Source organism: Dama dama, chromosome 18 (genome assembly GCF_033118175.1).
Source record: "Dama dama isolate Ldn47 chromosome 18, ASM3311817v1, whole genome shotgun sequence".
NCBI lineage: Eukaryota > Metazoa > Chordata > Mammalia > Artiodactyla > Cervidae > Dama > Dama dama.
In genome coordinates this window covers 72,159,194-72,184,227 of record NC_083698.1, presented here as the reverse complement: position 1 = coordinate 72,184,227, position 25,034 = coordinate 72,159,194, and the positions used below count along the sequence as shown (strand labels likewise).

Genomic DNA, 25,034 nt, shown 5'->3' with positions numbered 1-25,034 from the left:
TCAATAGGTGTAAAACATCTGGAACTGAAATTCATCCTTTGAGTTTAATATTTTCTTGAAAATTCTGCCCTCCACATTTCCAGGTGCATTTTTAGAATCATCATCATTATTTCCAGTTAAAGTATATCTAATGGGACTTTTGTTTGGGATTTTACATAGACCTAGCAAATGTGTGTTTAATTTAATTGCTCTAGTTGTGTCAGGTCCATCATCTTTTACTTTTCTTTGGTTGTCATCCTAGAGAGTACAAAATGATTATCATTTTCTGATTCTCTCAGAAATTCCATTAGAATTCTCTCTTAGAATTCCATTACTGTCTGAGCCACCAGGAAATCCCCATCGTTCCTTTATCCACTCCCAAATTTTTCTTTCATTGGCTACTGGTTTTAACTAGTGCCGTTTTAAACTTCTAGAATGCTACTGTTAGTGCTTGTCCAGTCAGTTTTCATTTGTATTTACCCACATATTTCCTGCCCCATTGTTCTGAGAAGTTCAGCTGTGCACTGACCTTTTATAAATTTTAAAGTGAGTCCTTTTTCTCTCTCTGGATGCCTCACCATTTTTTGCTTTGCTTTTATTTTTGCTTTTCAATGATTTGGCTTCAATGTATTTTCTTTATCTTGTTTGGTCTCATTAAACTTCTTAAATGTGTGGCTTAATGCTATTAATTAGTTTGGGAAAATTCTTAACCATTTGAAAAATAATTACATTTATCTCATTCTCCCTGCATTCTTTTTCTGGGACATCAATCACAGGAATGTTATACCTTTTAACTGGGTACTACATATCTCTTCTACTCTGTTGTGTGATTCCATTCTTAATTTTTTCTTTCTCTCTCTTTGCATATATTTCTGTCTGCGTATTTTCTGTCAATCTGATATCTACATTACCATTCCTGGGTTTATCTGCAACCAATCATCAATTCATAAGTCAAGTCCTTAACCTCAGAAATTATATTTTTCGGTTGTAGAATATGCATTGTACCCTATTTCATAAATAGAAAATTTTGTTAAAATTCCACATCATTTCATTTATTTTGTACTTTTTTCTTTTCTTGAAAATAGTCATCAGAGTTATTTTAAAGTCTGCTGCTTACTCCAGCATTTGAGGCACCTATATTTCTGCCTTTGTTGGTATTTTTTTCTTTAGGTTGTTACAGAATCCCATCTATTTTCAGGGTAGTAATTTTTGATACAATGCCAATTAAAGTCTTTTTCTTTTTAATAAAAATCAACTTAGCCTCCAACTCAGTCCATATTGGCAAGTAGTCCAGGAATAAAGTTGCGGGGGGGAGGCGTTTTTCCATGCTAATTCATCACTTTCTCTGGGCTAGCAGTTCTCAAGCAGTGCTCACCGGTTGCACTCAACATTCCTTCTTTACTTTGGTCTCTGTCTCATGAGCACCCAAACACTGGAAGACTGCAGAACATTCCCTGATGCATTTCAGATAATTTTTGCTTAGCTCTTTGGCCTTCAGCCCACCCTGCTTTAGAGTTTAGCAAACACCCTGGGGGGCTCTTTCTTGGGTTTGCAGACCCTCACTAGCTTGTCTCATCCTTCTGTCCATCAGCAGAAGCCCGTGGCCTTGCTCAAGACCAAGACTGTAGCCTCTGGCTTGTCCTCCAAACCGGCAGATTTTGTGCCACTAAGGATGGCAAGGGCCCTGGGTTCTTTTTAAAACACCATGCTGGAATTTTTTTCCTTGCAGTTTTGTTGCCACATCTTTGTTGCCACCATATACAATGGCAATTTAAATATCTGACAATTAATCTGGTTTTCTAGTTGTCCTCAGCGAGACTTGGGACTGTGGTGGATGCTCCATCCCAACTGGAAGCAAGAACATTCAGTGTAGGATGTAATTCCAACTGTGATTTTCATTTCCTATCATCCCTCCTAATACATCTGTAACCTTATTTATCCTATTTGTTGTCTTTTTTATTTCATGGAAAAATCATTAGGGAGCAAATCTTCCATCTTTGACTTTTGAAAATGTAGATTATTTAAGGAAATAATAACCTTAGACAGAGTCTGAGCCAATTGCATTCATATTTTACAAATACTTTTATTACATTAAAAAAAAAAAACTAATTTCAGTGCTGTGAGTTCTTTTTGTCTTTCATGCACCATCACAGGAAAGTCCAGCAATTCGGAAACACCTTCTGTTTAGAGGCAACTCCCGAAGTCCTGGCCACTGGTACAGATGAGAAGATACAGGTCTCATGAGAGGTTAGTACTCAATTTCTGGAAATACATAATCAAATAAGGGTGTCAAAATATTTACAATGATAGATCTCCTAAAATGATTTCCCTCAAAATTAGTGACTTGGGGAAAGATGAAAATTACCTTGTGATTGACTTTTCATAAAAAGATTTTTCAACATTACCAGATCACTGATTTATTGGGCAATGTACTAGTGGTTTTATTTATTAAGAAACATAGTTGATCTTCATTATTCAGGGATTCAGCATGAACAAGTTCACTACTCACTAAAATCTACTTGGAACTTGTAACCTCAAAATCAATACTCCTGGCACTTTCACAGTGCTTTGCAGACATGCTGAGGAATTTTGAGTTGCCCCTGCTCCTAGCTGGGAATGAACAAGAGAATGCTGGCCCTCTTGCTTCTCACACTGTGAACAGGTGCCCTTTACAGGGTATGTTTAGCACCACATCTACGCATTTTGTGCTTTTTTGTTTAAAGTTTGTGCTTCTGCTGTTTACAATGGTAGTAGTGCTCACGTACTGCCTGGTGTTTCTTCATGTGGGAAGGCTGCCGTGTGCCTTATGGAGATTAGCTTCCTCCAGGTGTGAGATCCAGTGCTGTTGGCCATGAGCTCAGTATCAATAAATCAACATTAATATTAAATGTTCAACAGAAACAGGTATAAAACAAGGTTGTGTATTGATTGGTTGAGGAGAAAGTTGTGACCTGAAGCTTGCAGGAACCATATCCTGTATTTCCCCTAAAAGCAATAGTTTAGTGTTAACTAAGACTTTACAGAACATAATAATATGCATGATTCTCTGTCTCTCTCTCTGTCTCTGCCTCACTCTATATACATCTATCTGTATCTATGTCTATATCTATATCTATAGGGCTTTCCAGGTAGCTCTAGGGATAAAGAACCTCCTGCCAATGCAGGAGATGTAAGAGATACAGGTTCAATTCCTGGGTTGGGATGATCCCCTGGAGGAGGGCACAGCAATCCACTCCAGTATTTTTGCCTGGAGAATTCCATGGACAAAGGAGCTTGGCAGGCTACAGTCCATAGGGTCACAAAGAGTTGGACATGACTGAAGCTACTTAGCACATCATAACACACACACACACACACACACACACACACACACATGTATATATGTATATATATATATATATATATACACTTATCAGATGCCTTGTAAATATTTTTTTACTTAATAAATAAGCTACCTGCAAGAGATATTTACTATTTCTTATTACCAAATATGATGTCTGAAAGTCTAGGGAACTTGATGAAGATCACCCTTCTAACAGTGACCATACACTGGAAGAAAAGATATGGGTCTAGAGCATTATTTTCAAATGGTATAGAAAGATAGATAGATAGGTAGATTGATAGATATTGCAGACAGGCAGGTGGGTGGCTGTGTCTTGCTCCTATGCTTCTTCTGAAGCAGAGGACTTTGGCTGAGCTGGATCTGGGTATTTTGTGATCACTCACTTCCTGTACCTCACCATCGCAGCACTGGCCGTGGCTATCATTTGTCCCCCTTCACTGTGAAGCCCTGAGGGAAGTGAGCATGTCTCTCTCTGTCACATATTCACAGATGTTGCTCTGGGCCCAGGACAGTGGCATTCTCCACAAATACTAGCTGAGCAGATAAATACACATGCATGTAGGTGCACACGTGGGCACACACACCGCACATATATGTGGAGCTGCTCTGACTGAAACAGGAGGGTCCTGCTTGCTCTGCCCTGGGGTGTGCCTGGGGTCTCAACATCGCCAGCTCCCAGGGGACAGCCCCCTCGGTGGATGCCGTGGAGCTAACTTTGCAGATTGCTGCACAGGACGCTGTGCTGGGATCTTTTTTGGCTGTGGGAAACCACACCATTTCACTTAGCATTCTGTTGAAAGCTTGAACCATTTTCAAACTTTTAAGTGAAACAAATGCTTTTATGAGAGCTCTAGAAAATGAAAGGTGAGTCATAGCAGCGAGCGTGTTCCCGCAGCACCCTGGCCTCTCCCCACAGGCAAACACCAAATCCTTCACTTCATTCTGGGCATGGGCTGAGGCTGGGAGTGGTGGTTTACAGACTTAAGGGTGACGACCACACAGTGTGGTTCTTCTCTTGGCCCCAGCATCTGGGAACCTTTGGTAAGTCAACTTGACTTCTGTGCCTAACTTTGTCCATCTGTGAGCTGGGAATATGATAGCTCCCACTACCCAGGATTTTCACAGAAGTTGAGTGAAGAGAGACATGTAACATAGAATATGCCCATTCCACAGGAGTCATTATTCTGAGCAATGTATGGTTTCGGTTAGGAGGAGGTGTCAGCTCCCCCAGACTCAAGGTGAGACACAATACGTGCTTTCTGACACAGAGAATGAGATTCCACTGTGGTCACACCAGGGAAGGCTTGAGTTTTAGAGGACGGACTTGGCAACAGCTGGCAGCCCTCTAAGTGAAAAGGGAGAAATAAAGTGCTCTATTTTTCCTCTTTTCCTGGATCTGAGAACTTCAAGGTAATATTGATAATCTTCATCCAAATAAAATCTTCAGCTAAAAAAACCCACTTAGAAAATGTGTTTTTAATATTATGTCAATGTGATTTAGTGTGACAGCGAAACTGTTCTCTTCCAAAATCCAAGACTGAAGGAAAGGATTTAGAAACAAATCATCTTAAAATTTCTGAAGGTCATAACCATTTAAAGTCTTCAAGGAAAATAGATTTTAGAATCTTATGTTATCTTTAAGTAATCATGAAATTAATCATTATTTAAGAAAATTGAACCAATTATGACTCTTTTTCTACAAATGACCATTTAAAGACAATTATAACTATGAGGCTATATATTTTTCCTGGTTTACAAAAACACTGATGATATCTGATGTTTGCTTTCTCTCTCTGAGCAACAGGAAGTGTGAGTAACATCTTAGGGAAGGCGAAGTCAGGCACTCTGGCACGTAGAGGTCATATTTTGACTTTGTCCAAAATCACACAGTGATAAAAGATACATTTCCTGGAATGCTTTCCCAGGTTTCTGACCTTTCACTGCACCCTACTGTCCCTTTCTTCTAAGCCTGAATTACCTCTACCAACAAGTGCTTTCATCAATCATGGGGAACATAGTAAATTCTGTGGGTCATGAGCCGTCCATGTAACATGGTCAACATAGGGTTTGGAGCTGTTTTGTTTTCCATTCTCATCCTTTTTTCCTTCACTTTCTTATATTTCGCATGCTATTTTATGCTTATTACAACTTTATTTACAGACAATCACTTGTCTTATTGTGGATGAAGTTTATTGAATTTTAAAGAGAAAGTAAAAGAGAGAAAATACTAATTGATACAACATTGTATATCAGAACTGAACATGTACAATTCTAATCTATGAATGTATATCCAGGGGCTATTTTCACAAATAGGAAAAGACATATATATATAAGACTGTTAATTTCTGTATTATCTGTATGGTGAAACATTTGGCAACACCTCAAATGTCTACTTCCTACAGGTATATGAATATTCATATAATAAAAATATACATACAGAAGAATGAAAGTGAAAGTTGCTCAGTTGTGTCCAACTCTTTGTGACCCCATGGACTATAGAGTTCATGGAATTCTCCAGGCCAGAATACGGGAGTATTCTTTCCCTTCTCCAGGGGATCTTCCCAAGCCAGGGATTGAACCCAGGTCTCCTACATTGCAGGCGGATTCTTTACCACCTGAGCCACAAGTGAAGCCCAAGAATACTGCTGTGGGTAGCCTATCCTTTCTCCAGTGGATCTTCCCAATCCAGGAATCGAACCAGCAGGTGGATTCTTTACCAACTGATCTGTCAGGGAAGCCTGCAAAAGAATGAAATTGGACCCTTGTCTCATCACATTAAAAAAAAAAAATAATTCAAAAGAATAGGAGACTTGGATGAAGACCCGAAACAAAAAAACTTCCAGGGGAAAAAATATAAGCAGTTAAGCTCCTTGATTTGTCTTAGCAATGATTTTTTAGAATTGACACCAAAAGCAACAAAAGCAAAAATAAAAGAAAACAATCTGATTATAAAATAAGCAGAAGATCTGAATAGATATTTTTCCAAAGAAGATGTCCAGATGGCCAACAGGTACATGGAACTATGCAAGACATCACTGATCATCAGTTCAGTTCAGTTCAGTCGCTCATCAGGGAAATGCAAATCAAAGCCACAATGAGATACCACCTTGTAGCTGGCAGAATGGTTATCATCAAAAAGATAACAAGTAAGTATTGGTGAAGATGAGAAGAAAAGGGAACCCTTATGAATGGTTAATGGGGTTTTCAATTGGTGTAGTCATTATGGAAAACAGTACAGAGTTTCCCAAAAAAATTAAAAAAAAGAATTGCTGTGGGATCCAGAAATTCCAACTCTGGGTATTTATCTGAAGAAAATCAAAATACTAACCTCCAAAAGATATATGTACTGCCATGTTCAGTGCAACATAATGTACAATAGCCAAAATGTGGAAGCAACCTAAGGGTCCATTAATGGATGAATGAATGTAAAGCTTGTGGTGTATATATATCTATATATGCACACATATATACATATCCCATAGGATATTATTTAACCATTAAAAGACAATAAAATCTTGTCATTTGTGACAATATGGATGGGTCTTGAGGGCATTATGCTAAGTGACATAAGTCAGAGAAAAACAAATACCATATGATCATTTATATGTGGACTAAGAAAAAGAGAGTTTATAGTTACAGAGAAGAGATTGGTGGTTGCCAGCAATGGGGGAGTTTGGAATGGGTAAAATAGATGAAGGTGGTCAAAAGATACAAATTTCTAGTTATAAAATTAATGTTATGCAAATATAACATACAACCTGGTGACTATAGTTAATAATATTCTATTATATGGTTGAAAGTTACTGAGAGAGTAGTTCTTAAAATTTATCAGTTTTAAAAGTTCTGTAAATATGTATGGTGACAATGTTAACTAAACTTATTGTGGTGATAACTTCACAATATATACATTTAATCATGTTGTTTATCATAATATTGTATGTGAATTGTACTTCAAATTGAAAATAGAAAATCTTACAATCACCCGAATAATGTCTCAGATTTGCTTAAATCAATGTTCTTAATTTAAAAACATTTATTTCTTTCTATTTCCATTCTTTTGGCTTCTTCTTGTGTACAGAGAATGAGGGAAAATCTTTGTTTCCCTGTCTGACTGTCTTTGGGCTTCAGAGATGTACCCAGCTGTCTTAACATTTTGACCTCTGAGTTGATGGAAGAGTTATCTCATCTTCTCTAACTTCTCTTATTCACTTATTCCACCTGGTTCAGTCCCCCAAAGTGAAATCTAGGAGATGGTATTAATATTTTCTATTGGTGCATTACTACCACCACACCTACACACACCCCTTCAATACATGCAAGATGGTGTTGAGTGTATCTTCAATATATCCTTATCTCTTTTTCCTTTATCTACACTAACCTGGGTCAGGCCCCATCATTTCTCAGGTGGATAACTTTCATACCCTAATCTGATGTCCCAGCTTACAGTTCATGTTCTTCACATTGCAGATAAAATTATCTTTCTCTAAAATGGTATCCTGATTACATCACTCTGTTCTCATTTGTTTTTGTTAAATTTTTTTCCATCCTCCACGAGTCTTCCCATCACTTATACTTTGACAGCCGAATTCCACATCTAGTTCCTGGCCCTTGATACTGTATGTAGCATCAATCCCCATCCCACTCTTTCATTCCACACCCACAGTGCAAGATTCCCAGTTGTGCCACAGTGGCTTCCAAACCCCTTCTGTCTGCACACGGCACCCCTGTGCCAGTAACACTGCTGCTCTCTGGTAAATTTCATCAGTTTCTGCTTATTCTTGAGGTCTCTGCTCCAGGAGATACTACTGTGAGTCTTCCTAGAACATCATGAGTGGAGTCAATTACCTTCTGCTTCAAGTGCCCGTATTACCTTATTCAAATGCTGTTATAAAGCTCCACATCGTGATATCTGTCTGCTCCACATCGGCTATGTTTCCCACCAGCAGGGTTCATAACTGACTCCCCTTGGGCCCTAGCCCCACACCTGGCAGTAACAGAGATCTTAGTTTGGACCATGAAAAAGCAAACACTGAAACAAGGTCTTAAGTGCAAAAGGTGATCTCATAAGAAGCGTAAGAGCAGGAATAGGGAACAGATGAGGGAGACAGAAAGCTAAGAAAAGGTCCACTGTAAGTAGGTCACTCCTGCAGTCAACTGGGACTCTGGTATACCAGGAACCATCTGAGGAGCCATCTGAGACATTCCTCAGGGTAGTTGGGGTATTTATCCATTATCTCCCATGGGTCATTATTTAAGGGCTGTCCTCAGTCTTCTGGATTGCATGGCTTGCAGGCTGAACAAAATCCTGCAGCCTGAGAGAAAGCCCCCACCTGTGAAAAAGAGCAGAGTGGGTCTGAGATGGGAGTCACAAGGGTACATCTGCCACAGACTCAGGATATGAACAGCATCTTCCCAATTGAATGAATGAATTTTTTTAAAAGATTGCAATGGACTGTGGGAAATGAGAAGAATTTTGACTGAAGAGGATGGGATTTGGGTGATTTTTTAATTGGTAATTTTATTTAATATTATGTTTTTATAATTTATAGCAAAGAAGCATATTCTATAGTAGGATATCATTCATTAAATTTGGGGAATACAGAATTGAAAAGCTATTTGAGATCAGAGGGTCTGTGGGTCTAGTTTCTCTTCCTCCAGTTATAGAATCTGCATTCATTGTTTCCTCTCAAAGTGTTGCTCAACCTGCTTGTGAATACAAATGATAAGAGTTTGTAGTCATTCCGTGCTTGGAAAACTTACGTGTTTAGGGGTTATTCTCGTGAGATATTGAATCTTATTTTGTCACCTTTTCAAGATGTATCCTTTGAAGGCACTGAAGTTGAGAACAGTCTTCAACTTGATATCACTTCCTCAGTGCTAAGAACAGTGTGTGTCCTCCCCTTACCCTACCTGATGTTTGCACACTTTCAACAACCTGAAACTACTCACATGGGGGCCCCACACCTCCAAAGGCCTCCCAATGTGTCACTGCACCTCATAGAAAATAGTGCCCAGGACTGGCCACGGGTCTCCCACAGACCTGAAGGAGTGCAAAATGGGAGACATGGCAGCGTACTGATGGACTCTGCCGAGGACTCTGCCCATGGTGCTGGAATTAGCTGGAATTAGGGGTCCGGTCCCCCAGGCACACTTGGCTTATTTCATTCTTGGATTCAACTTGCACACCAGTCTTTGCCTTCCAATACATACTCAAATTTCATTTCTGATGGGCTTCCCCTGCCTCTCAAGTATTCACCTCTCAGCTGCACATCAGGACAAAGGGTGAACAAGTGTGCAATAGTCTAGTGAGGCATCTGCTGTGTCATGGACACGACAACAGTGTCCTGACAGGGCTGTGGAGCTGATCACTGGTCAACTGCCATGGTCCCAACATCAGCCTAGGCTAAGCCATGATCTTTGGAAAGACTGTGCTTATTTCTGGATATTCAGTGATTCTACTATTTAATACAAATGAATAATGATAATAACAAACCTGGTGGCTCAGCAGTAAAGAATCTGCCTGCAATGCAGGAAACTCAGGTTCAATCTCAGGATTGGGAAAATCCCTTGAAGAAGGAAATGGCAACTCACTCCGATATTCTTGCCTGGGAAATCCCGTGGACTGCGAAGCCTGGCAGGCTACAGTCCATGGGGTTGCAAGAGTCAGACACAACTCAGCCCCGAGAGAAGTATGTAAAATTACAAAGAATTAGCATCAATATTATTTATAAAGACCGTAGGAACACTTATTTTTTCCTTAGTTGTATATTGTGTAGGTTTCTTTCATGAGCATATAATATCTTAAATCAAGGAAAATGTAGTAAACAGCAGAAAAATAGAAAATTCAAAGGCATAAAGACTTTTGTGATGGTTTGGGTACCAGGGAGGAAAATAATCTCACCTGAGGGGAAAGCAAGAGACACAAATAAAATGTAGTTGATGAAATCTTGCACACTGGGCTTTTTCACTGTAGTCACTGTATTAATTGGCGCTCTCTGAGGAGCTTTAAAAATGCTGCAGATGTGTGCTGGGGTCATCAAAAACAAATAATAGACAAATAATACTAACATTTCTAATAACAGTGTCACTAAAGGACAGAGCAGTTCACTTGATCCTTACAGATACAGGAACTTGGGCCAAATATTATTCTTGATATTTTATGAGGATGCAAAAAAATTACCCTAGAATGAGTGTAACAAGATGTTAAAATGGAACTTTTGGCTGAAACATGTAGATATCAAATTCCAAAGTTATTTGTTAAACACAATTTATAAAATATGTAGCCAAGAAGTGGTTAGAGGACTCAATTCAGAAGCTTGTGGGGCAGAGCATGTGCATGTGTTCTTGTGCTACACTCCCACTGAAAAAAGTTAAGCAAAATGAATGTTTTATGAACAAATCTTAATCTGCATGTGAGCTGAGGACAGATTGCCTGTGGGGCCTCAGCAATCAGTGCTGACTGTATTCCTGGTGTAGCCCTAGCCCCGCAAGGGTCTTTGTTGTCTGTAGGGTGCTTGGTCAATGCATGACATAGTACTTATCAGAATTTCATTCCATTTTAAGATGAAATAATATTCCATTGGACGTTTATATCACATTTGATTCATTCATCCATCAGCAGACATTTGGGTTGTTTCTTCCTTTCGCCTGTTGTGAACAGTGCTGCCATTGACACTAATATGTTTTCAATACTTTTGAGTATATACTAAGAGTATAATTACTAGATTGTATGATAATTCTATTTTTAATTTTTGAGAAAGCATCAAACTGTTTTCCACAGCAGCTATACCATTTTACAGTCCCATCAGCAAGGCACAAGGGTTTCAACATCTCCACACACTTGTCAACATTTATTTTCAATTAAAAAAATTTTTATAATAACCACCGTAGTGGGTATGAAGTGTATCTCATTGTAGTTTAACTTACATTTCCTTAATGATTAGTGATGCTCAACATCTTTTCGTGTGCTTTTTTGTCATTTGTATATCTTCTTTAGAGAAATGTCTATTCAATTCCTCAACCCATTTTTGAATTAGGTTATCAGTTTTTTTGTTGTTATTGACTGTAGGAGTTTTTTATAAATGTATGTGTCAATCTCTTATCAGACACCTGATTTAAAAATATTTTCACTGATTATGTGTGCTGCCTTTGTACTCTGATAATACAGTTCTTTGATGCACAAAAGTTTTAATTTTGATGCAGTCCAATTTGTCTGTTTTTTCCTTGTGTTGCCTGTGCCTTCGATGTTATATGCAAGAAATCTTTGCTAAATTCCACATCATGAAGCTCTTCTAAATTTTCTATCTTCTTCTAGAAAATTTACAGTTTTTACTCTTAAGTTTAGGTCTTTTATCCATTTTGAGGTTTTTTTTGTGTAAGGTATATGGTAAAAATACAATTTCATTCTTTTATATCATGACCATCTTTTGAATTAAGATAACATGGTATTAATTTTGGTGTTATCATTTCCATTTTCTAAATGGGTTCACAGAGATTTAGAATAATAAATGCTTCATCCTTTGTCCCTCAGCTAGACAATAGCAGTGACAGTTCAAACACAGTTTATTTATTCCAGCTTCAAGCTCAGAAATATGCAGAGAAGTTAAGAAGGCTCAGGCCAAAAGTAACTAATCTGAATTTGTTTTTCTTGTAATATAAAGTAAGTTCATATAATGGGATTCTGCTTTCAATTTTGCACGTATTACCCATTGCTCATTGTGGGTGTTTATGTTCATTTCATGTTTGTAACCTCACAGGGTTATCAAAACAAAATGAACTCCTGGACATTATCAAAAACCTTCAATACTCACTACCCTTAATTGCTGGAATATAGGTAAACCAGAAAGAAATGGTTAGGGGAAAGTTACCCACTGCCAGAAAGATCTCACTGATTGGCAATCACTTAAATGGAGTATGAAGTGAAAATGAAAGTCACTCAGTCGTGTCTGACTCTTGCGACCCCATGGACTGTAGCCTGCCAGGCTCCTCTGTCCATGGAATTTTCCAGGCAAGAATACTGGAGTGGGTTGCCATTTCCTACTGCATAAATTGCGTGTATGTCTCCCTATTCATAAGTGCTGACATGCAGAGCTTTTTATTGTTGGAAAGACCTTATGTGTTCTTTGTGTTGTTCCCTCATTCAATATTCATTTATTTATTTTGAGTGAGGACTGGCAGTGGGTTCACCAAGAGGAGGAAGAAAGCATTTCTGAACTTGTGAGCTCACAATTATGTGCACTGTGAATGGCTGCACAGCTGGGCACAGGGCGTGGGGAAGCATGGGGGGACTCCCCCAACCACATTTCAGGAAGAAGAGCCAGAGCAGCTGAGACATTGAGGGTGAGTAAGGAAAGCGTGTCTTGCAGCTCTTACTGTGAGTCAGGGGCCTTTACAGGCCATATAGCCACTCATATAATCCTTACAATATCCCCTTGCAGTGGATTCTCTTATTATTCCAATTTTATAGACAAGAACACTGGTTCAGGAAAGATGACGCAATTAGCAAGATCTGCAGGCAGCGAGGAAGAGAAAGATATACCAGACAGAGTGAGTAGTTTATGTCAAGAATGGGGCCAGAGACAGTGAGACCTGTCTGAGGAACAGGAAGAGGGATAAGTTGACTATTCAGGTTGTAATGGAGTGATTGGAGGCATTTGGACCTTCTAATGTAGGCAGAGGATACTTGGTGAGGCTTGCTCTGCAAATGTCTGAGGAATCGTGAAACTCTTGAGTAGTGTTCGCAAAATTGTTGTTATAGTACTAAGTTGTGTCTGACTCTGTGACGCCATGGACTGCAGCACACCAGACTTCCCTGTCCTTCACTATCTCCTGGAATTTGCTCAAACTTGTGTCTGTTGAGTTAGTGATGCCATCCAGCCGTCTCATCCTCTGTTGCCCTCTGCGTGTATATCCCTCTGTGCATTTCTTTGTTTAGAAGATTCACCTATTTTATCAGATTTCCTATGAATTAAAAGGTTAACAGGTCCTGCAAATGGCAGAGAATCATTCAAGGATCTTCACCAGCAGAACAACCCTGGACATATTTTCCTGATCAAACTGAAGCAGGGCGGGTTCAGGGCAGGATGACCCCTTGCTGCACTAAATGGTAACAAACTGATGACCTGTGTCCATCACTTTCCTTACATATTGATTCCATTCTGGACACAGTTTCATCAGGGTAAACCTATGCACTGTCTTTGGTTCATTTGCCCTACAACCACTCTCAAAGTGATAGATGTTTGCTTACTATCTGTTGAATGAAACGGAAGCATATATCTCTAGTGCTTGGATACTTAAATATTTAAGGTAAACATTAAGACATGGAAACAAGTAAACAAGTAGGAGACTAAAAATACATAATAAAGGTTAAAAAGTGTAAAAAGGCAAGAGGAATATCGAACCCAAAGTCACTAGGAACCAGACATACTTACTTCCTAGTCATTACTTTTCTCAAATAGTACACATAATGACCATTCAAGAATTCCAAGTGCCTAGGATGAAATATAAACAATTTGTCATGGGTTAATATAGAAGAAAGAACATGGGATTTGACAGCAAAAGACCTGGAGTCAGGCCCACCCTCTCCTGTTTGCAGTTGGACAACCTATCATCCTCAGAGCTTCAATGTCCTTAAAGAAAATGGAAAAAAGTCTCAGCCTGTTTCCAGAATGAGGGCTGGATAAAATGAGATAACAATGCAAACTGGAGCTGTTAACTGGAAATTTTCTACTAATGAGAGAGTAAAACGATTCTTTTAAAAGAATCCAGTAATAGTACACACTAGTATGCAAATATTCTTAATAATACAAACATTTCTTAAATGGGATCACCACATGGCACTCAAAACAAGAGTTTTCTCTAACTGGTAGACTAAGAAGTGGTGAGAATGTTACCTTAAACTTAGTCAAAGGAAATAAGGTGGTGATGGACTGATAATAATATAATAATGATAATAAAGTGCACATTCGAAGAATTGTCTGCTGAGCCACGTGAAAAGAACATTTTGTTTTCCTTTAATTAGCTCTTGTTGCTTCTTCTCTTGTCAAGAAAATACTGATACAGACATATGCCTTCTTGGATGATCTCAAAATTCATTCTGCTGCTGGGCATTGTTTGCAGAGAAAAAATAAACTTTTCAGATCTTACATATGAAATAAATCAAAGATCATATTTCAGATCCTTATTCTAATTTCTGCTGAGAATCACTGCAGACTGTTTGCATGGGTCAGGGGTGAACTTTTAAACAGAGAATTATGATGGATTGGGGGCCAGACAGAACATCACTTGGAAGCAAGTCAGGATTTCTTTCTTTAATGTAAAAGAAATTTAATACAAATATATTAGGTGTCCAACAAAAATGTGACTGAGTTATTAGTGATCATCTAGTTAAATCTTTAGTCCAAATAGGCAAAAATGTACTTATTGCAGTTAAAATCACAAAGTACTGGCTTTCTGAGTCCCCTTAGTGCACCATACAGCTTATTCATTTACTCAATAAACAGTTATTCAACATCCATTTGAGCTGAGGGTATGTCAAGAACACAGCCTCTAAGTGTATAAGATGGTCTCACTACTCACAAGGATCCTGTGGGCAGATTAAAAGAGACCCAGATGTGGATACACAGATTTGAGCAAGTTCAAGGTCGGGCCAGATCAGCACACAAAAGGAGAACAGAGAGGGAAGCAGTTTCATCAAGCTTTCTTAGAGCTTCTGGAAGATTTGTCTTAGGATGGATACATGAACTGGGTTTCACGTATGATGTTTTAATTGTACTGGGATTTGTTTTAACCAGGTGTGAAAAATACCCAGACCCAGACATAACTGTGATGAAGGAAGAAGTTTATGTTCAGAGAGCCTTAGAAACAAGAAGCATGGTCCTCCACGCAGATCACATGAGAAGCACCAGGGTCGGGCAGGGGGCAGAAGGAGTCAGGCATAAACAGGGGTATAAGCCTTTTTTGTGGTTTCCATGGGAAGGAATAGTTGAGACAGGGTAAGCAGGCCTTGATTTGGCTAGTTTAAATAATTCCAATGAGCTCTGCAGGATAGGAGCTATCTTTATTTGTCTGGTACCTGGCCCTGGGGTGATTAAAGCAGGGGCTTCGTGGCCCTGACTGTGAAAGCCCCATAGAATAGGTGGCAGGGGTGTGAGCTCTGCATTGGTTGGTGTGCATTTGAAAGGTACATTCCCAGGCAGTTGTTCTCAATTTTTAAGAACTGCTTAGCTCTGGGAGGGGTAGTCTTTTTAAAGTCAGCAAGGGCCCAGATGTCAAAACCTCAGAAATGCAGAAAATTAAAGGCATGGTTAATATAGAAGTTTAGACAAATGTCTTTCCTGAAGGCCAGAGGGGAAAGAGATTTAGTGTGGAGGGAACAGGGCAGCAACAATGCAAAAATGTGCAGATGGATGAGACATATTTCTGGGACAGCACTTAGATCCTTGGTGGCTGGACTTCTCTGGAGGAAGAAGATATGGCCCAGAGACTAGGGCCTACAGAAGGGCAGAAGTGGGAACAATGCTGTTAGTCAGCTGATAAGTTGTGTCCAACTCTTTGTGACCCCATGGATTGCAGCACACCAGGCTTCCCTGTCCTTCACTATTTCCTGGAGTTTGCTCGAAGTCATGTCCATTGAGTCAGTGCTGTTACCCAACCATCTCATCCTCTGTCACCCCTTTCTCCTGCCCTCAATCTTTCCCAGCATCAGAGAAGGATACTGTAGTTCATAGCAGAAACTTGAGGCCTGAGTGGGAAGCAGGGGACCAGAGGAGCAGGGAACCTGGGGCCTGCAGGGTGTAGGGAAGGAAAGAAGAGGCACTTGATTCTCCCCATCTCCTCCAGGTTCCACCAGATTCTATCCACTCCTCCAAGTGCAGCTCATGAAACATATTATGAACATTTTATGACGTGAAACCAGGGAACTCTTCCACAAAAAGAGAAGACGTAGAGATTAAGGTGAAAAGGCAAAATTAGAGTCCACAGATTGGGGCCAGAGAAACCTGACCTGAAATGTGTCTGCTGCCACTGACTCATAGAGGGAGTTACTGAATTCTTCATTCTCTAAGCCTCGGTTTCCTCATCTGAAAAACAGTCACAGCACATACATTTTGTGAGGAATTGATGAACTAATGCATGTTCACCCATTGGCACCACTAGCTAGAAGTAACCAAGTCATGTGCTTCCCAGTGACTGGCCTGTGTGGACTGCCCAGAGTGTTTAAAAGCATCTCACCAGACAGCACGGGGCCTGATTTGTGCCTGGACTTTCTAGACGGCATGCATGAAGTGAAGTGAATTGAAAGTTGCTCAGTTGTGCTTGACTTTTTGCACAGAGTTCTCCAGACAGAATATTCCACAGAATACTGAATTCCTTTTCCAGGGGATCTTCCCAACCCAGGGAATGAACCCAAGTCTACCACGTTGCAGGCGGATTCTTTACCAGCTGAGCCACAAGGGATGCCCATTCATGAACTGATGGTCAAAAGAAGGTATTCTCTGAAGTAGAGTCATGACTACATTATATATGCCAGCCATTAAGAATATACTTTCCATATTAACATGCAAAAAACCTTCCCCATATACAGCAAATCATTCAAAATTTTCTGCTGGAAAGGTATGACATTACCTATTTAACAGTGAGGAAACAAAGCTTGAGAGAGGCTGAACTAACGCACCTATTTTGTGTATGCTCAGTTGCTAAGTTGTGTTCGACTCTATGGAACCCCATGGACCATAGCCCACCAGGTTCCTCTGTTCATGAGATTTTCCAGGCAGGAATGCTGGAGTGGGTTGCCATTTCCTTATCCAGTGCATCTCCCCAACCCAGGGATTGAACCCACGTCTCCTGTGTCTCCTACATTGCAGGTGGATTCTTTACCACTGTAGCTCCTATCTAAACCCAGAACTCTAATTGAAGTCTTTCACCCCCAATCCCAACTCTCGAGTCATTGTTTGAAATGGAAAGAAGACTGCAATTTGCTTTGAAGTGGGGCAGGGTGGAAGGAGGAGGAAGAGGAAGAGGAGGAGGAGGAGGAAGTGGTTTGCTAAAGCACCTGTCTTCCTCCTGAGACACCCCTGCCAGTAGCAGAATAAAGTCAGACCAATTTTTTTTTTCCCAGGAGGAAATCTGCTCAACTTTGATCAAATATTCTTTTACTGCTGCAGTCACGTTTTAAATAACACCTGCTAGCATTTGCATCTGGGCAATGCTGCTGAACTTTATTTTAATTTTAATTGGAGGCTAATTACTTTATAATATTGTGGTGGTTTTTGCTATACATTGACATGAATCAGCCATGGGTGTACCTGTGTCCCCCATTCTGAACCCCCTCCCCCTCCCTCCCCATCCCATCCCTCTGGGTTGTCCCAGTGCACTGGCTTTGAGTGCCCTGTTTCATGCATCTAATTTGGACTGGTGATCTGTTTCACATATGGTAATATACATGTTTCAATGCTATTCTCTCAGATCATCCCACCCTTGCCTTCTCCCACAGTGTCCAAAAGTTTGTTCTTTATATCTGTGTCTCTTTTGCTGTCTCACATTTGGGTCGTTGTTACCATTTTTGTAAATTCCATATATATGTGTTAGTGTACTGTATTGATGTTTTTCTTTCTGACTTACTTCACTCTGTATAGCTTCCCTGGTGGCTCAGAGGTTAAAGCGTCTGCCTGCAATGCAGGAGACCTGGGTTCGATCCCTGGGTTGGGAAGATCCCCTGGAGAAGGAAATGGCAACCCACTCCAGTATTTTTGCCTGGAGAATCCCATGGACGGAGGATGCTGGTGGGCTACAGTCCATGGGGTCACAAAGAGTCAGACACGACTGAGCAACTTCACTTTCTTTTTACTTTTTTCACTCTGTATAATAGACTCCAGTTTCATCCACCTCATCAGAACTGATTCAAATGCATTCTTTTTAATATGAACTGTCTTTTACAGCTGTCCTCTTCAGGAAAAAAAAAGATTTTATTAAAAAAATTTAAACACCTTTTCCACCTTTCTCATTTCCTACATTTCATTGAATAAATTCTAACTTTGTTCTACTTTACAAATAAATGACACAACTAGAATTCTTCCTCATAGATACACTGGATTCTCTCACACAAATTGGAACAGCAAAGATTTCTCATTGCGGTCTGAAAATGACGTTTTTATGCACAAAAAAGAAAACTTTAAAACATATATCTCAAAAAAGCAAAAAAAAAATTGCATATTAAAAGATGAAGATAAAATGACCTGAAAATTTCTATAGTGCAAGAATTATTCTTAGGTTCAAGTTAATCTGTTTTCAGTTTTCTTTCTTTAGAATGCCTTTTCCTCAAATTTAGCTTCTATGATTACATTCACACCAATTACACCCCCAAGTGTACTTTTATTGTTAAAGTGGATGCAGTGAAGACAGACATTTTGAATTAAATAATTATTTTACCATGTGTATGTGTAATGTGAGATGTGTTTAAAAGGCAGAAAACTGTGTGGAGGTCTAAATGCTAAGGCCCTTCAGGAAAAAATAGAGTATATGCAGCCACTGAGAGAATCACAGGCTATAAACTAGTTTAAAATCACAAGATGCTATTAGCTAATATTTATCTGGCAGGTTAGGTTTTCTAAAGCACATTTTCAGTGTCTTTAGATCCTTTGACATCCTGTCCACTGTCTCTCCATCTGTGGCTTATATTTCTTTGAAGCCCACACTCTGGTCATCACCACATCCCATTCAATGATTTCAGCATCAATAACTGAAAAGGTATTCTCTGTGCAGCGATGACCTGGATTTGAAGAATAGGAGACTTACTGTCTTTCCTACAGGGATGAAGAGCTATTTCTTCCCAAGTGTGCTTTCTCTGTGCATCCAGTGGGGCTGGAGCAGGTAGCAGTGAGACAAGGATACTAGCCTTTGTGGAGTTTATGCTGGAGGTGGGGGGAAGGGTGTGCTAGATAGGAAATGAAATCGAGGGGTGATATGAGGGCACTTGAAATGTGAAAAGGTGGATGAGGAGCAGGGCGGGAGGGTGTGGGTGCAGATGCAGAACAGAGTGACCAATGACGGCCGTCAGTTAAACCAGCCCCATGGATGAATGAGAGAGAACCCTCCAGGTGGGGCTAGGTGGCACATGGGTCCTTTGGGAGGGGTGCCTGTGTGCTGGGCACAGTAGAGGGGCAGGCGAGGGGTGCTGACTCTCGGGATGGGGAAGTCAAGAGGCAGGTGCTGGAAGACCGTTGGGCCTTTACCTCCATAGGGGCTAGGGAGGCCCTGGCTGAAGTTCCCAGAGGACCATCTGGCTCCTGTCTGGAGCAACAACTGTGGGAGGATAAGGACAGACGCCACTGAAATAACACAGGAGGGAGAAGTCCCCAGAGGAGGCTTGGGACAGAGTGGGTGGCGGTAGACGGTTGAGATGTGCTCAGCTTTAGGCTTGTAGAAAGCAGAGCTGACATGGGCTTCACCAAACAAGGGCTCTGGCTGTGGGAGAGGGGAGGAGGATCCGGGCAACTGGGAGGCCAGGGGGGTTCACTTAGTGAGACGAGGAACTGTTTGTACGTGGCGTAGTGCTTCCTGTCACTCTTCCAAAATCCAACCTGCTTGCCTGAGGACACCTGGGGGAGAATCCCCAGGAGAGATGCACGTATTCGGGATTTCCAGAGTGGAGAACCCCTCCCCCTCCAGTGGAAGAGAACTGGCAGCTAGCGCATAGTACTGCCTAGACATGCTTTCTAGTTCTACTGCTCTCCATTCTTGATGATATTCTTGAGGCTGGGAGTGCACAAAAGAATAAAACCCAATGGATGTGAGGCACACTGAAGTCCGAAGTTTGCACACACACTTGACCAGAGTATTAAGATGCATGTACTAAATGGTCTTTGGGGTCCTTAGCCACCCTTCAATGGACATCTGCTTTATTACAAAGTGCTCTACAAGCTGCGTTACTTGGAATATTTCCTACGGACTTAAACTAGACAAAGTAGGAGATATTGTTCACATCTTGCGCATGAGGAAACATGGAATCATACATTCTGCTTTTTCTATGAGACCATTGGAATTTGTTGATCTGTGGGCCTGGATTAAATTTTTGAATGAAATTTATTTTTAGGATACTTTTAGATTTGCAGGAAAATTTCAGAAATAGTACAGAGAGGTCCGACGTACCCACATCCCTCTGCTCTCTACAGCTTACATTAATAAGGTCTATTTGATGCAAAAAACAGGACAACGTGCATGTACATGCTCAGTTGCTTCATTCCTGTCCGACTCTGAGATGTTACGGACTGTAGCCCTTCAGCCTCCTCTGTCCATGGGATTCTCCAGGCAAGAATACTGGAGTGAGCTGCCACGCCCTCCTCCAGGGGATCTTCCTGACCCAGAGAGTATCTGCTGGGTCCTTTTAATCTGCTCCTTTTAAGTCTCCTGAATTGATAGGTGAGTTCTTTACCATTAGCACCACCTGGGAAGCCTAATAGACCAACTTGATCCATTATTCTGAACTAAAGTCTACTTTATTCACATCTCTATAGTTTTCTCCCAATTCCCTTTTTCATCTCCATCACCTTATATGTACCTGTTGTATCTCTTTAAGCTCCTCTTGGCTGGAACAGACGTTCTTTGTTTTTGAAGACCTTGGTGGGGTTGAGAAAGACTGATCAGAAGTTTTGTAGAATAGCCTTTAGTTGGAATTTATCTGATTTTTTTTCCTAATGATTAGGCTGAGGTTATAGATTTGGGAGGTGAAGATTGCAGAGGTGAAATGCCCTTTCAGCATGATTTCTCAACATGATCAGTCCCTGTTGATGGTAAACTTGATCTCACGGCACTGTAAAGTTAACTTTTCTTTCCTCCTTTTCAGTGTGGTGGTCTTTGGAAAGAAGTCACTATGCCCAGCTTGCACTTGAAGAGAGAGGACAAAGTACATTTTTAAAAGAAGAAAAATCCAGAATAATTTTGAGGTTAGTGTTGGTAAGTACTTTTGCAAAATCTGCTTTTACACACTGAAAGGAGTAGATCCCTGTGCATTATTTTGAAATATTTAATTTGATGCTGAAGGAAGGCTGCAGACCACTACTGAAAATGCAAAAAGAGATACTGCAATCTGCTTATTGTCTAAGCTCCTCAACAAGATAACAACTGCTTGTCTTCATTGTTTGTGTGCATTTACCTTTGAGCACAGATGCAACTGTGACAGTTCTGGGGCTAACTGGAACCTCTCCCACTAACTGACTACATGACGGTGACAATTCCTTGCTTGCTTCAGTGCTCACATCTTCCCCTATCATTTAGGCTTTTCCAGTAGGGTGGTGAGAGGACCCTCTCATCAGAGGTGTGTGTACTTGAATAGACAGAATGTTCTGTTCATGTTTTTTCAGTCTTCCTATTTTGCACTTTACCAAACATTTAGTTAATTGCCCTTGTATAATTATGCAATCTTAGAAGTAGAGAGTGTCTACTTCATAATTTACATATATATATATATATGTGTGTATGTATTTATCCTTGAAGACCTTCCTGAAAGACAATTTCCTAATCTCTGCCTAAATATCTCCATGTAAGGAAAGTTACTTTTTATCAGACATGCCAGCCCAACTTCAGATAACTCTGACCTTTCGATACTTACTAATTAGCAACTGCCTTTAATAATGATGATGATGAATATGATGGTGGTGATGATGGTGGTGGTTGGTGACCGGTGATGATGACGATGAGATGATTACTAATGGTGGTGGCTGTGGTGGTGGTAGTATTTTGTACTTCCAGTGCTTTAAAAAAAAATCATCAGATATAAGAAATTTAAAGATTTAATCCACTGATTTTTAGAGATCTAATTGATGTGCAACCTTACTATATAGATTGTATTCTGGTAGAAAATTCTATATTTTATAAAACTAAATTAGAACTTTTATTTTGAAATAATTATAGGTTCACATGAAGTTATAAGAAACAATACAAAGAGACTCCTGCACTCTTTGTCCAGTTTCCCCCAATAGTAACATCTTGCAGATCTTTGGTACAATATGTCAGCCAGGATATTAACACTAGCACAGTCAGGATACCAAGAATTCTAGCATCAGAAGAACTCTCATGATGTACTTTATTAGCCTCACCTACTTCCCTCACATCCCCAACTCTTCCTTAACCTCAGGAAACCAGGAGTATGTGTTCCATTTCTCTAATTTTTTCATTTGAAATATGCCATATAAACAGAATACTAGACTATGTAGCCTTTTGAAACTGGCACTTTCAAAACAGTTATTTTTTATTGGAGTATAGTTGATTTACAGTATTTCAAATGTACAGCAAAGTGATTCATATATATATATATACATACATACATACATATATATTACATATATATATTCTTTTCCATTCTGGGTTATTATAAGATATTGAGTATAGTTCTCTGGGCTGTACGATATGTCATTGTTGTTCGCCTGTTTTATATGTAGTAGTGTATATCTCTTAATCCCAAATACTTCATTTATCCCTCCCCTACCCTTTCCCTTTTGGTAACCATTGTTTGTTTTCCATGTCTGTGTGTCTATTTATGTTTTGTAAATAAATTCCTTTAAATCACCTTTTGATCCAGCAATCACACTTCTGGCTGTATATCTGGAAAAGGCAAAAATTCTAATTCAAAATAGTACATGCACCCTAATCTTCATTGCAGCACTATTTACAATAGCCAAAACATATAAGCAACTTTAGGGTCCATCAACAGATGAATGGAAAAAGATGTGATACACACACACTCATATATATATATATATATATATATATATATATATATATATATATATATACACACACACACACACATATACTCAGCCACAAAAAGATTAATGCTTTTCAAAAAATCAGCTTAACTCTCAAGAGAGTCAGCCATGTGGTTCTGTGTATCCACATCCATTCCTTTTTGTTGCTGACTGCTATTCTACAGCATAGATGTACCTTGGTTTGTGGAAAAATTCAGTCACTACAGTATATCTGGAATGTTTCCAGCTGTTGGTTTTATGGGTTAAACTACTGTGCACATTCACTCAGGTTTTTGTGTGAACCTAAGATTTTATTTCCCTGCGATACATGCCAAGAGGACACTTGGTGAATCATATGCTAGTTTCCCGTGTTGGTTTTAAAGAAACTGCCAGTTTTTTTCAGAAAGGTTGCACCATTTTATATTCTGCCAGTGATGTGTGAGTGATCTATTTTCTCTTGTCCCTGCCAGCATTAGCTTTTTTTTAATTTTAGTCATTCTGATACATATGTATTGATGCCTAATCATGGATTAATTAGCTTTGCACATCTTTTTTTTAAATGTGCATACTTAGCATTTATACATCCTCTTTGGCGAAATGTCTCTTCATACCTTTTGCCCCTTTTCTCACCAGAGCCTTACCGTTGAGTTTTGAGAGTGTCCTCTGCTGGATATATGCTTTCCCAATATTTTCTGTCCGTAGTTTTTCTTCTCATCCTCTTAACAGGGTTTTAGGAGAGCAAAATTTTAAACTTTTGTATAGTCCAACGTTTTTCCTTTTATGGATCATACTTTTGGTGTCTGGTAGAAGAATTCTACTTAGCCTGAGGTTTTGGGGATTTTCCTCTAAAAGCTTTATAATATCATGTTTTGTACTTAATACATTAAATTAATTTTTGTGTGAAATATGAGATTTGGGTCAAGGTTTATTTATTTATTTTTGGTATATGAGTGTCCAATTACTTCATTTGTTGGAGTCCAAGTCTACCATTTTTGAAAGGCTGTCCTTTCTCTATTGAATTTCTTTTGCATCTATGACAAAAACCACATGGGCATCCTTCTGTAAGTCTACTTCTGGATTCTTTATGCTGTTCTGTCAAACTCAAACTGTGTGCTTATCTGACAATAACACATAACCTTGATTACCATAGCTACATAAAAGCCTTGATTTGTATACATGGATTTCTTGTACTTTATTCTTTTCTAAAATTGTTTTAGTGATTTTAGTTCACTTGCCTTTTCATATACGTTTAAAACAATTTTGTCTATCTCTACCAAAAACCTTGCTGAAATCTGACTGGATTTGTAATAAATCTGCTTATCAGTTGAGGAAGAATCATCATCTTTACTGTCTTCTGATGTATGAACAGGGTATGGCTCTCCACTTATTTACATTAAAAAAATTTTTTTTCATAAGCATTTTGAAGTTTTCAGAATGCAAATCCGAGACAAATTTTGTTAGACTGACACATGAATACTTGATTTATTCATCATTTTTCATGGTATTATATGTAAAATGTTGATGTTTACAGGGTCATTGTTAGTTTCATGGTTTAGTCACTAAGTTGTGTCCGACTCTTTGCTAACCCATGGACAATGGCCTGACAGGTTCCTCTGTCCATGGGATTCTCCAGGCAAGAATACTGGAGTGGGTTGCCATTTCCTTCTCCACAGGATCTTCCCGACCCAGGAATCGAATCTGGATCTCCTGCATTGCAGGAGATTCTTTACCAGCTAGGCTACGAGGGAAGCCCCATTGCTAGTTTACATAAATACAATTTCTTCTTTTGTGTTAATCTGTATCTTGTAGATTTTCTGAACTCATGTATTAATTTAAGCATTTGTTTTTGTATTGGTTTTTAGATTCCTTAGGGGTTTTCTGCAGAGACAATAAAGGCATTTGCAAATAAGGATAGCTTTATTTCTTTTTTCCAATCTATGTATTTAATTTCTTTTCTTTCCAAAACTTCCAGT

The 25,034-nt window shown here is 39.5% G+C and overlaps 1 long non-coding RNA gene across 1 annotated transcript in view; it reads left to right on the top strand.

Moving 5' to 3' along the window:
• The window catches only part of LOC133072841 (uncharacterized), a 49,900-nt gene extending 28,645 nt beyond the window's left edge, over positions 1 to 21,255 (top strand). The window contains exons 2-3 of the long non-coding RNA XR_009696818.1: positions 2,133 to 2,226; positions 21,162 to 21,255. This is a non-coding gene — a long non-coding RNA (uncharacterized LOC133072841). The remainder of the gene's footprint in view (positions 1 to 2,132; positions 2,227 to 21,161) is intronic.
• The last annotated feature ends 3,779 nt before the right edge of the window (positions 21,256 to 25,034 follow it).